Source organism: Sturnira hondurensis, unplaced genomic scaffold (assembly GCF_014824575.4).
Source record: "Sturnira hondurensis isolate 20B ecotype Veracruz unplaced genomic scaffold, ASM1482457v3 Scaffold0012488, whole genome shotgun sequence".
Classification (NCBI taxonomy): domain Eukaryota; kingdom Metazoa; phylum Chordata; class Mammalia; order Chiroptera; family Phyllostomidae; genus Sturnira; species Sturnira hondurensis.
The window spans coordinates 2,466,572-2,479,619 of NW_028085119.1; the positions used below are offsets into that span (position 1 = coordinate 2,466,572).

The 13,048-nt window shown below is 40.1% G+C and overlaps 1 protein-coding gene across 5 annotated transcripts in view; it reads left to right on the plus strand.

Annotated features, from left to right (window-relative positions):
* PTER (phosphotriesterase related) overlaps positions 1–13,048 on the plus strand; it is a 62,913-nt gene that overhangs the window by 21,711 nt on the left and 28,154 nt on the right. The window contains exons 1-2 of one of the 5 annotated variants that reach the window (XM_037060768.1): positions 1,356–1,456; positions 2,989–3,142. The exons of 2 other annotated variants lie outside the window; for them this stretch is intronic. The gene's annotated coding sequence lies outside the window, so the exon portion shown is untranslated. Of the gene's footprint in view, positions 1–1,355; positions 1,603–2,988; positions 3,143–13,048 lie in introns of those variants that run through there. 2 more of the 5 variants (XM_037060767.1, XM_037060769.1) reach the window with 2 other exon arrangements.

A 13,048-nucleotide genomic window follows, 5' to 3' on the forward strand; every position in this document is an offset into this window, starting at 1 on the left:
GACAGGAAAAGAGTGATGATTACTCTATGCCACAAGCAGTTATTACAAATTTGCCCTTGATCCCATCGTAGTAAATCAGTTTAAGAGTAGCTGTTTGCTACTTTTATTAGTATATCACTTCGTGGCTTTCCTAAGAAGAGGTTCTTTCAGGTGTCCCAGTCTTTCTCTAAGGACTAGGCAAAACTTGTTATCTTCCCGTATTTTCTAGACCCAGTAATAAAGGTGACCTTAAAACAAATTTTCTTAATCCTAAGGATCCACAAAATATCAGTACAATTTTTATTTTGTGTTTTCATTTCTGATTATCTAAACAATTTTAAACATATTTCGCATTTCTGGGACCACCTGACAATCAAATATTGTCATAGGATTTCATTATTTGTATATTAATTTGTTTTTTAGACTTCAGTGATACAAAATTATTACTTAAAAAACAGCATTTCTTTTTTTGTAATTTTTTTCATACTGGGCTCTCTGTTTCCCTGGGAGCTATGAATGTATTTTTCAAGCTGTGAGAAGGCGTTTGGATTGAGAGAGTGGCGTCATAGTCCTGTAAAGTGGTTTGGGCCCTTTCACTTCCTCTATCAGAGGTGGAATTGGTTTATCAACTAGATCATGTATGATAACTGCAAGTATGTTTGTTTTTCAGAGGTTGACTTCAGAGTCTATACCACTAGCCTCAGGGTAAAACCAAGGGTCAAGACAGGTCCAGTTTCCTACTTTTTTGGATTTTGTCTCACCCTGCAATTTGCATTGTGCCTTCAACATAACCAACTTCACCCCCAAGATGACCTCCTCAGGCCAGTGCCCATTCACGCCCTTGAGCAGAGGGAAGCATGGGTATGGAGGGAAGGAAGCCATGGAGAGAGGTCAGCCGTGACCTGAGGAACCAATCAAAATAAGAGATTATGCATCCCACTGACTGGGATTCTCGTTCTGTGTTCTTTCCCAAGAAAAGGGTGATGTCTATTTTCTCTGTTGTATATTTTGAGTGCTAATTAATAAGCATTGGTAGAGCCCTGGCCAGGTGGTTCAGTTGGTTAAAGCATTGTCCCACGTACACCAAAAGGTTGTGGGTTTGATCCCTGATCAGGGCACACACCTAGATTGTGGGTTCAATCCTTGGTCGGGGGCCCATATGGGATTGCTTCTCTCTCACATCGATGTTTCTCTCTCCCTTCCTTTCTCTCTAAAAATCAATAAAAATATCCTTGGGTGAGGATTAAAGAAAATAAGTGTTGGTTGACTCTCAATCCATGGAGAAACCTATGGATTTTATACCATTTTTTAATAGTCTCCAAAGGGATGCTTACATAGCTTATAGCAGTGTATTCTGCCTTCCGTGGAAGTGCCTGAATAATAACACCATGTCCTCATTGGTGAAACAAGAACAATAATACTGAAAGTGGATTTCATCCTGTGTCCTGTGGCCCATCTTTTACTTGGATACTTTTTGGTGACTCACCTTCTGCTGATCCCTTGCTTACTTCACAGGGACATTAGGAGATTTAATTAAAGTATGTAGAATGCCTTAAGCCCATCAGAGAAACACACAGCATTCTTAGTGTAGATAATACTTTTAAATTCCATAATCTCTTGAAGGTAATGAAACCAGCAATATAGGAACCTAGGGCCTCAGCGGAGCGAGCATTTTATGAAGACACATTCACACGATGTTGTAATAGCAGTCATCCCTGTGGGCTTGAGAATTCAGAGTTCAATTACTGGGAACTTTCTTCATTGTAAATATTTCAATTTAATTTTCCCATCAATAAATAACACATTTAAGAGATCAATAAGTATTACAGTCAAGCAGATTTTAGTCAACTTTTAAGGCCTTTCATTTTATTTTCAAACTATAATGATTATGAAAAGTACTTTCCAGAGCTATCATTGTAATACTTTTGTTAAGTTCAGGGAGACAAAAAGAGAGAGCGTATCTCAGTCTTCCATTGCCCTGAAATGTGGTCTTTAAGTCCCTGAATAACAATGAACACGCTTTAGTTTCCTACCTCATCTCATGGCCTCCTGTCTCCAGCATTCAGCCTGGGCTTATGCTATGCATTTAACTACTATCATCCTAATTCTGGGCTCATCCTCTGGGATCCGCCCGTGCGTCCACATTTTCCGCTATAGATGTACAGTGCAATCTGTGATTGAGCCTCCACAGACTACAAATTCTGAAGCATGCCCTTCATTGTTCATGCCACCAGAATGCCTCCTTACAAAAATCCTCTGAATATTTGGTGACCTCACCTGAACACCATCTTTTCCAGGAAGCCTTCCCAGTTCCTCCACTATTGGTGAATCTTGTCCTGATGCATTTCTTCCAAGCACTTGCTTTACCTCTTTTCTAACATTTCCTGCACTGTTTTATATCATAGGTGTCCCACTAACATATAAAAAGCATCAATGTTGCATCGAACACTCACCACATGCCAAGCAGTGTGTGGGGGCTTTTCTACTTCCTGTGGCAAGACTTTCTTTTCCATCTTTGTTTCCCATAGCGTTGTCCTGCGAACACAGTGGATCCCCAGCAAACATCTGCCACATTGAATTGAAATGTATTCAGGTGAAACCTGTGGGTGCCTGGAAAGCAGAGTTCTTCACATTGTCCTACTATGTCCTGAGAATGTAAGGCTCACACTATCCCCTCAAACCTATAAATCAAAGCAGCTTTTCAAGTAGAATAATCATAGCTGGTCACAAGCCTATAAAGAGGCCGTGAGGCTCGTGGAAACACCGGATGGCTCTTGGCAGAAAGTACATTTCATCAGTGTGGAACTGAAGGGTGGGTAGAACAAAAATTGTTCCTTGGTTGAACAGGTCGCTGTGGAAGATGTGCTTCCTCACTGACGGCTCACATAGCTCAGAGTTGGTACCCATTTCTCCGTGAGTGGAATGAAATTAAAGTGATTATCAGAGCAAAAGCTAGTTATGCACTGAGGCTCTCCTTTTCATCAAGCATGGGTGGCATTTCTCCTTCAGGTGTCCGAGTCGCAGCTGTCATACTTGGAAGTCACCAGAAGGCAACAAGGAGAGCTAGAATCATGCTGGAAGAGATCTCACCACAGTGACTGTCAGCCTTTTTTCTGTGTGATTACCATTTTCACACTGCAAAGGGTGGCCTGAGAATTCAGAAGTGTGCATGTGGCACTGAATATTTTTACTGAATATTTTTACATGAATTAGTTAAGCAGGGTAGTAAAAGTCAGGACATTTCCAAGAGAGTCATGTGGTCTTCAAAATAAGGAACCTGAGGTGATTTTGTGGGAAATACCTTCAGATGTGTAGTTATCCATGCAACTGAAAGTTCTTTGTAATTTCAAGGAAGATGGCTTAAAAGTGAAACTGCCTTAAAAAGAAATTAGTATGAATGTTCCCTACATTTAAACAAATAATCTAAGAGCTATTAATCAGTGTTACTCCTGTAAAGGCATGACTCCGGACACAAATCACCTGTGGTAATTTTCCTAAGTATTTTTAGTTTTCTGATTTATAATTGGCCTCTACCAGTTCAGATAGAAAATGTCCTTGAAGATAGTCTCATACCATTGTTTTCATATGCACAGGAGCCTTGCTTTTATTTAAAAAGTAAAGTAAAAATTGTGGGTATTCCTATTTGGTATGGTGTTGGGTACAGAATAATAATCTAAAATGGCATGTCTACCATCACTGGAAAGCTTGGAGTGGGAAAATACGATAAAGTCATAAAAACAAATGTGGCTTCAAAATTCATAGCCCAGAAACTTTTGAGAAAACAATGTCCATGGATTTTAATAATTTTCAGCTATTTTGACTTTGGTAAATACTATGATAAGCCATAAAAGGATTGTGCCATGATTTCAGCATTATGCATTATCAAAAATATATTTAATAGCCCTGGCTGGTGTGGCTCAGTGGATTGAGTGCTGGCCTTCAAATCAAAGTGTTGCCGGTTCAATTCCCAGTCAGGGCGCATGCCTGGGTTGCAGGCCAGGTCCCCAGTAGGGGGCATGTGAGATGCAACCACACATTGATGTTTCTCTCCCTCTCTTTCTCCCTCCCTCACCCTCTCTCTAAAAATGAATAAAATCTTAAAAAAAGAAATATATTGAATAAATATTCCAAGACAATTTTTTAGCTGCTTGCTAGCAACTGCTAATCTATTTTTCCTTTCTGGGCTTCATTCTACTTCCATTTATTTCACTAGTTTTCTTGCTCTTGCTTTAATATTTGTTTTCTTCACTGTTACATATCTTTCCTATGAGATACCTCAAATCCTTCGTGGAATAGGCTAGATGAAAACAAGCAAACACAGAAATGTTAATTAAGTATTGACTGCATGCCAGGCACTGCGGGGGCTGAGGACTGAGGGAGGAGACAGGGACTGCCCTCAAGGACCTCAGTATCTGGTGGAGAGAGACATTAGCATAATAGGTGAGTTTCAAGGTTAAACTTGGAGTGCTGAGAGACAACCTAGACCTAGCATCTTACCCAGATTGCTGGAACAATAAGGAAGAACATCAGGAAAATAATCTAATCATAAATGGAGCCAAATCCCCACCCTGAAGGTCCAGTAGAAGTCAACAGGGAGAAGAACAGAGTTGGGAGGCAGAATGGGAGTGGGTTGGGTTTGTAAAGCTCAGGAAAAAAAGATTCAGAAACACATTCAAAGACATGAGACCAGTGCAGACATGTTGAGTCCAGAGAAGAACAGGCACTTCAACACGGCCAGAGCCCAGAGTGGGTCCAGAGTGGGTACCACCAAGCTCCAGGTTCAGATTTATTTCTTAATGTTGGCAGGAGGACCATGGAAGAGACACATCTGGATCTGTGTTTTAGAAGGACCCGACCCTAGGCATGGTGAAGGCAGACAAGAAAGGCAGGGGACGAGTTTAGAAGCTCCTACTGCAATCCACGTAGGAGATGATGGTGGTTCCAACTAAGGTAGTGGCTGTGAGGACAAAGAGGGAAAGATGAACTAAAGAGTTTCATGCCCTGGCTGGTGTAGCTCAGTGGATTGAGCGCGGGCCTGCGAACCACACTATTGAGGTTCGATTCCCAGTCAGGGCACATGCCTGGGTTGCAGGCCAGTTCCCAGCAGGGGACTCACTAGAGGCAACCATACATTGATATTTCTCTCCTTCCCTTCCCCTCTAAAGATAAATAAATAAAATCTTTTTTTTAAAAGAGTTACGAATGTGGTGGGATTTAGGCCATTTAGAAATCAAGTACTTGTGAGTGAGGCAGGAGTCTTCAATGAAATTTGGGTTTGTTTGTTTATAACATGGGCCATTGGGTAGAGGTAGTATCAGAGAAAAAGAGAATGAAGACATCTAAATTCTGAGGACTAAATATGGTGACTCATGTAAATTGCCACAGGCTGTGCTTGGCACGAAGTAATTATCCAATAAGGTTTCTATTGATGTCGTAGTCATAGGCTAAACTGGTCTGATAAATCCTAACAGAACTCTCTATGAAGTGCTGATCATAATCAATATTCGGCATTCTCTGAGCAGACCCAGGTTCAGATTTCAGTCTTCTAGCTCTCTGATGCTAGACAAGTTTCTCCATTTTTTTTAGCCTCAATTTCTTTATATAATATCAACCCAGCAGCATTTTAGTGAGAAATCGAGATAAGAAATATAAAGTGCGTTTGTAGCAGCTGATACAGAGTAGGAGCTCAGTAAGTGGTAGCTTAGTAAATGAATAAAAGACATTATTGTTGGTTTCAACCCTTGAAAGGAGGGTGGGGTTTCTCTCTTAGTTATCTTTGCATCTCCCATAGGCTCTACCTGCCTAGTATTGGGTTTTACATCTAAGGGATCCCCCCAAAATATTTGTGGAATCTATGATAACTGGTTTTATTTAGTTTTCTTATTGTTTTTCTGCTAACCTGCCAAAGACTGTTAACCCTCCTTAAAAAGAGGATTTTTTAAATATTTTGTCCTTATATGGTTTATCTTTACTTAAAGTTTATTGTATTTGATTCCTCTTTTGCTTATGAATAATGACCCATACTTTATAATTTCTGGTACTTTTCTGTGAAACATCTCCTTGACAACCCCCATCTGCACACCTACCCCACACAGGACTGTACCCAACAGCAGAATCTTGATCCTTGTGTGGTTTGACTGTGATCAAAATTACTCAGGCTGCTGAACCTTTGCCAGAACTCTTAGTGGGCACCAGGATTTCCATAGAGTCTGGATCAGTCCACGAAGGACTCCGCCAAGCAGCTTGAATTTAATCAAAGTGAACCACAGCCACCACAAAGGCATGTAATTTGAAAAGAAATATTTGCACACGAACAATATAAAATCGCAGGCATGACTGGCAAATTAGCAATTTTGTGATAATAGAAAAGAATATGAAGTAGCTCTTGAGTTCATACCTCTTTGCCTGCCTGTGTGTCTTACAGAATTCAAAATCTATATTCTGTTATTTTTACATGTGGCATTAGCATAAGCATCAGATAGGTTTACAGTGGTAAAACTGATCCTTTCCCAATTTATTCTCTTTTATTAATTATAGATGAAATAGAAAAACATAAAAAATAGTAAATATATTAAATTGTAATGAAGGAAAAAAGTATTTATCTTTGCTCCTCTACCACCAAAAGATACAAGTAACATTTTAGTATTTCTACTTAAGCTCTACATAAGTTTATAATGTTTTAAATAGTTTTGTATTTTGATTTTGACATGTTATAATAAAGGCATTTCCCTCCATCACTAAAGTCTCTGAAAATATAACTTCAATGTTTGCATAATACTCCATCATATATGTAAACAGTCCCATATTGTAGAGTATTTTGGTCTCTATTCTAAATAATGCCATAATGAAATCTTTGGGCATAAATAATTTTTACATGCATCTAAATGTTTCCTTAAGATGGGTTCCCAGTGGCAAAATACCATTTCAGGATTTCAGATGCATGTTGCTAAACTGCTTTTCAGAAAAGTTGGGCAGATTTACATTTTGCCAGTACTGTGTGTAGGAAGGGCATCATATCAATACCCTCTCTGGTCTTGCTTATCTTTCCCAAACCAATCGGTGGACCAGGTTTTTTAGGTACAATTAACAACAGCCTATCAGTTTGAAGTGTCTCCCACGTGATGCTTTCTGTTGGATCCCTACAGCATAACCATGGCTGCTAACTTTGAGGACTAAGTTGCTGTTTAAATGGACAGCCTTCTTCTTGAAGTGCGAAGGTGGATTTGTGGTCATGAAAAATTCCAAGTGGTTAGTTGATGTTTCCTGTGTTTCAAGTGTAACCTGAAATATGTTATACATTTTAAATGCTTTTACTGCTTAGCCCTGTTATACAAAACTCAAATCAGCGTCCCTCTCCCCCATGTTCGGGGTTCATGGGGCAGTAATAATTCCAAAAAAATATCTTAGCTATTTGATCTGGAGGCACTTGGACAGAATTCCATTATGTCATATCCTCTGGAAATTATTTTTAAAAATACGTCACGATTCAGGTTTTATTTGTAGGCTTGAGAATTTCATGTATGTGGCCACTGTCCCGGTCATTTATCATGGAGAACATGTAATCTCAACTAGACAGTGACATTTGTTTGTATATAAAAGAGAAAGTAATTATTTGTGGATATTTTAATCCAATGGGATTTGGAGTCTTGTTCTACATATTACGACCCTGTTTTACTTGCAAGCTTCACCAAAAAAAGAAAAATTTAAATATTATTGTGATTTCTTGTGTACAGTACATTTTACTTTATTCATTTTAGAACAAAACTTTTGGCACTCTTACTCATTCTTTAACGAAGGCATAAACTAAATACGGTTGACCGTTGCACAGCACCAGCCCTGAAACGTGTGGGTCCACTTACACGAGGATCTGTTTTCCATAAATGTACAGTCGGCCCTGTTCATCCAGTTTTGCATCCTCACGTCCCCAACTCTGGGTCCAAGACGCTGTTTTATTTCCCAGTTGGTTGAATCTGAGGGTGCGGAGGGCCGACTGTACACATTGTTCTACCCCCTTTCATGTGAGGGACTGGCATCTGCGGGGGTCATGGAAGCAACCCCCTGTGGTACCCAGGGACAACTTAGTTAAGGTTTGGGGGGAGTCAAAAGTTTATGTGGATTTTCAACTGTGTGGGAGTCTGCACCCCTAACCCTCACATTGTTCAAGGGTAAACTACTTTCTCTCTACTCGGTTTAGTTCAGTTTCACAGATGAAAACCAAATACTAGATACTATATAAGTATAGAGGATAAAAGAGAGACCCCATTCCCCTCCTACACACACACACCCACACCCACACAGCACATAACACAAATTCCTTAATAGGTCATCAGTTATGTACAAAGTGACATGTGCTGTGACATACTGTTCAGTCTCGGTACATGATATCTTCAATAGGAGTGCCCCCAGCCCCAGGTAACGGGTTCCTTAGATAAACCAAATCCATGCACTAATACACTGACCACTCAGAAGTGAGTTCCCATTCAAGCATTCCTGTTTCCTCAGTACTAATTTCCATCTCAGTATCTCTTTGTTCACCTCTGGCCAGCTGCTGCAGATATTCAAAAATATCAAGTAATAGGATGCAAATAGATTAAGTGAAATTGAAACTTTTTAAAGCACAAAAAAGTTGGTGAAGTATAAAAGTTGCCATGAAGTTGGTGAAAGTGGTATTGGAGAAGTCTAAACCACAGAGAAAGCACAAAGAGAACATGATGGAATTAAACCCCCATGACCCAGGAGGAGACATTGAAATGGAAAGTATCAGAAAATGTGCGTGCAAAGAGAGTAAGTTGTGTAACAACTGGTTAATAGAGGACCTTGGTAAAAATACATATATGTGTGTATATTTTTTCAATAGCCTTTTTCATCAGTAAGGTACCAAAGTCAAGTAAAGGGTGCCATATCATAATTTTGTCCCGCCCGCACCAAAATCTAACATTCAGTTAATCCTTTGTTCTAACAATCAGGATGTATTTATAATTATGTCTTACTTTTATCATGTTCATCTTATTTTTCTAATTTGAAATTTTAATCAAGTCCTTTAAATGTGACTGATTATTCAATGTTGTTCTCCGTATCTTTTAGTTGTCTCTTGCTGTGTAACAAACCATCCCCAAAACACTAGTTTCAGACAACTATTGATAGTTTATTACCGTATTTTTAGGACTGTAAGACTCTCCAAACCATAAGACATACCTAGGCTTTAGAGGAAGAAAACAGGGAAAAAATTTGAAGCAAAAATATGGTAAAATATTTAGTAACCTGTGAGCCCACTCCACCACTACCGCCCCCCACAGTGAGCCAGGCAAGTTACATTCAGACTATAGGATGTACCCTCCAACCCCCCTAGAATTTTGGGGGGTGTAGTTATAGTCCAAAAACACAGTATCCCCATAATTCTGCAGGCTGGCCAGAATCTGCTGGGTTGACAGCAGCTGAGCCTGCAGTCATGTGAAATTTCACCTGGGTTAGAATGTTCGGGATAGCTCACTCAGTTTTCTGATAGCATCACACAGCCACAGGCTGAGCTCAGTGAGGACCCTGGAGTGACTGGGGGCTCTCTCTCTCCATGAGGTCTCAGAGTCCCTCCTTTTCCACACGAGAGGGTAGCCAGACTTCCTACATTACAGCTCAAGTTTCCCCAAAGCACAGAAGCAAAAAATTTGGATTCTACACTGACATATAGCTTCACTTCTGCTACATATTATATTGGATAAAGCGAGTCACAGGCCAGCCCAGGTTCAGCGTGGAAGGGGACTGTGTAAGGATTTGAACACTGGAAGGCAGAGTTCGCCAAAAAACGTCAATGGAGATCAGCTAGCACACTGTATTAAGCATATTCATTTAAAAAGGCATTTCCGGTATCATTTATCCACAGATAACAAGGACTTCCTACAGTTTTAATCACTTGGGGTAGGTCACATCCAAAGGCCTAATGGGTTCTGATGTCAATCACAACAGTCAGTCTGCTTTTAATAATCACAGGCCTCAAGTGAAGGAATTCCTTTATAAGCAAAGTTAGAGCCTCAGTTCCATTCATAAACTTCAGTCACTTATTGACAGTTTTTTAAAAGAACCAGTTTAGGTTCATTTGCCTATAGATATTCAGCAAATATTTGGAAAATAATTCAAAGTTTGGAGTATAGTGATTTTGAACATATATAATTTAGGTAGTGCTTTTACATGTTATATTAACTTATTTTTCATTCCAAATCTTATGCAGTAGATATTATTCCAGTTAGGTAAGGAAACTAATTCGTCACAAGCTTTTAAGTTTTCTACAGACACACAGCTAGAAAACTTTGGAGTCAGGACTCCAAGTTCAAGGTTACCTATCCCTCCTAGAGTTTTCTTTTAAACTTAGAAGAATCTGCAACTTAAGTTCTTTCTTATAATCTCTCTCTCTGTCCATGTACACATATATATGTATCCGCAGGCATGTAAATATGTATATTTATATACATATAAATATGTATATTTAAGAATGGTTTAAAAAACTATTCTTAAAGTACAGCCTTCATTGATAGTCAGTGATTTATATAGAAAGTCAATACCACCCTTTCAAGTAAAAGGATATCACAGAAGCAATGGGTGCATGGATGTCATCGGGTCCAACCCCTTCATTTCTCAAAACGAGAAAACAGACCCAGAGTGATTAAATAACTTGCCCCAAATCACACAGCTGAGTGGAAGAGCCAAGAGCTCCTGACTCTGAATCTACCATTCTTCCAACTAAACAAAGACACATTAAGAATAGCCTTTCAAATGAAATTGTGTGAGAAATACGGGTATTTTATATGTTTAAAACATTAACTTGTGATTTGCCAAGAATGAAAAGTAACAGCTCTTTAACGACTAAATACATTAAGGACCAGCTGTGCAGTTTGCTCAAAATAGGAGACAATTAACCCCTTGCAAAGAATCAATGGAAGAAAAAATTCCTTCTATAAAAAGCTAAAAATTAACTTTAATGTGAAGAGTTCTTTATGGAGGAAAAGAAATCGTAACTGTTGTATTGAGTAACTTGGTATAATGTTTCACTCCCAGGGTTATTATATGTGAACAGCAAAATTAATTTACATCAGGCCCTGGCTGGTGTAGCTCAGTGGATTGAGCGCGGGCCTGCGAACTAGAGGATCGTGGTTCGATTCCCAGTCAGGGCACATGCCTGGGTTGCAGGCCGGTTCCCTGCAGGCCAACTCCCAGCAGGGGCTGCATGAAAGGCAACCATACATCGATGTTTCTTTCCCTCTCCTTCCCCTCTAAAGATAAATAAATAAAATCTTAAAAAGAAAAGAATTTTACATCAAATGTCCTAGCAGCCCTGAGTGTGGAACCTTCTTCTGAGAATGAGAAAGGCTTAGCTGTGCTAGACCTCAGTTTTCCAAAGGAAGAACACATGACGGTCAGTCCTGCAGACAGCGACCTGGCAATGTGGCACTCCTCCAACTCGTGGAGCTATGATGGGGAAGTAGTGAGGAATGCTGCATTTGACCGAGTCGAAATAGTGGGTTTTTCCTCCCTTCCCATCCCTCCCACACTCTCCCTCCTCCTTTTCTTCCTCCACTTCTCTCTCACCATTTCTTTTATTAAGGGGAAAATAGTTTCGACTTGTTGACCAAACAGATAACAAATTCGAGAAGCCAGTACAGTTATGTACCACTAAGTGACAAGGACACATTCTGAGAAATTTATTGTTAGGTGACTGTGTCATGGGAACGTTGCTGGACACACTTAAAGAAAACTAGACGGTGTGGCTGAGACACACCCAGGTTGTGTGGTTGAGCCTACTGCTCCTGAGCTATAAGCCCATGCAGTGTGTTCCTGCACAAATATTCGGGACATTAAATCAAGCACACAAGAAAATGATGCAATCGAAAAACTCGGTAACCACAAAATGCATGAGACTGCGACCAACACAATGACATATTGGGTTACAGCAACCTTTTTTCAATATAAGTAGAAATAGTAGACTCTAAATTATTAAAACTACAGAACTATAGTACAGCAAATACATAAACCAGTAACACTGTCATCGGTTATCATTATAAAGTATTATTTACTGCGTATAATTGTGTGTGCTGTACTTTTCCATGACTGGCAGTGCAGTAAGTTTGCTTACACTCGGGTCACATGTTGCACGACCACATTAGAACAGGGCAAGAGGGATAGCTCAGCTCCATTCTGGGACCACCGTGGAGCGCGAGCTCCCTCACTGATGACGCACCATCATGCGGCACACGATGGCCGTGCTAGTTTCCAAAGGCAAAGTGCCTGTGAGGCAGAGGGCTGCCAGTTGGCATGCTGTTACCAGAGAGGCCATTGAACCACAAGCCCAATGCCTTCAGCTGAGCATCCTGATGTGACTTCTGACTTCAATAATCACAACTGATTGTTTATACCAGGGGGTGCAGGACAGGGGTCCTGTGAATGTCTTTCTCCAGGTGTGTCATTTCCTGCGTACATCTCTGCCACCATCTTTCTATCTGTTATCTGGAATTTGGAATTATGCCTAGGTTTTATCTCCTACTTCTTCCATCAAATAGAAAAAAGAAACTTAGGGATAAAACCTACCACTTCCCTCTGAATACAAGATACAAGCTGCTCCTTTGTATTTCTCCGTGGTTTTGCTTTATTTCTGTCTAAGTTTGAAGAACTTGCTGGGTCCCATTATTGCTCTGTGTCCAGAAGTGGTTGGATTTCTTTCTCTTTATTCAGGCATGGTTATTGATTTTTTGACAATGTTTAATATGAAAAGTTACAGATCTCCATGCATCTACCATAAATACCTCAGAAGTGGGCACGTGGTGATGGACGTGAGGAGGAAGTCCTTGTGTCACTGTGGCTCGGCCACCAGACCGTTGCTGTTTGAGAGAAGACATGCCGCAGGTTTGAACCTGTACACCATGCATTCAAACAAGCCTTAAAAATACTTTGTGGTTTTGAAAACATCTTGGTCAACAATCAGATGTCTCCTTTAAGTGCAGTGTTCGCAGAGTACCGCCACTCCTGCTGATGTAACCCGCACAAATAGAAGTGCCTACACATTTGTACCAGCCGGCACTTATTT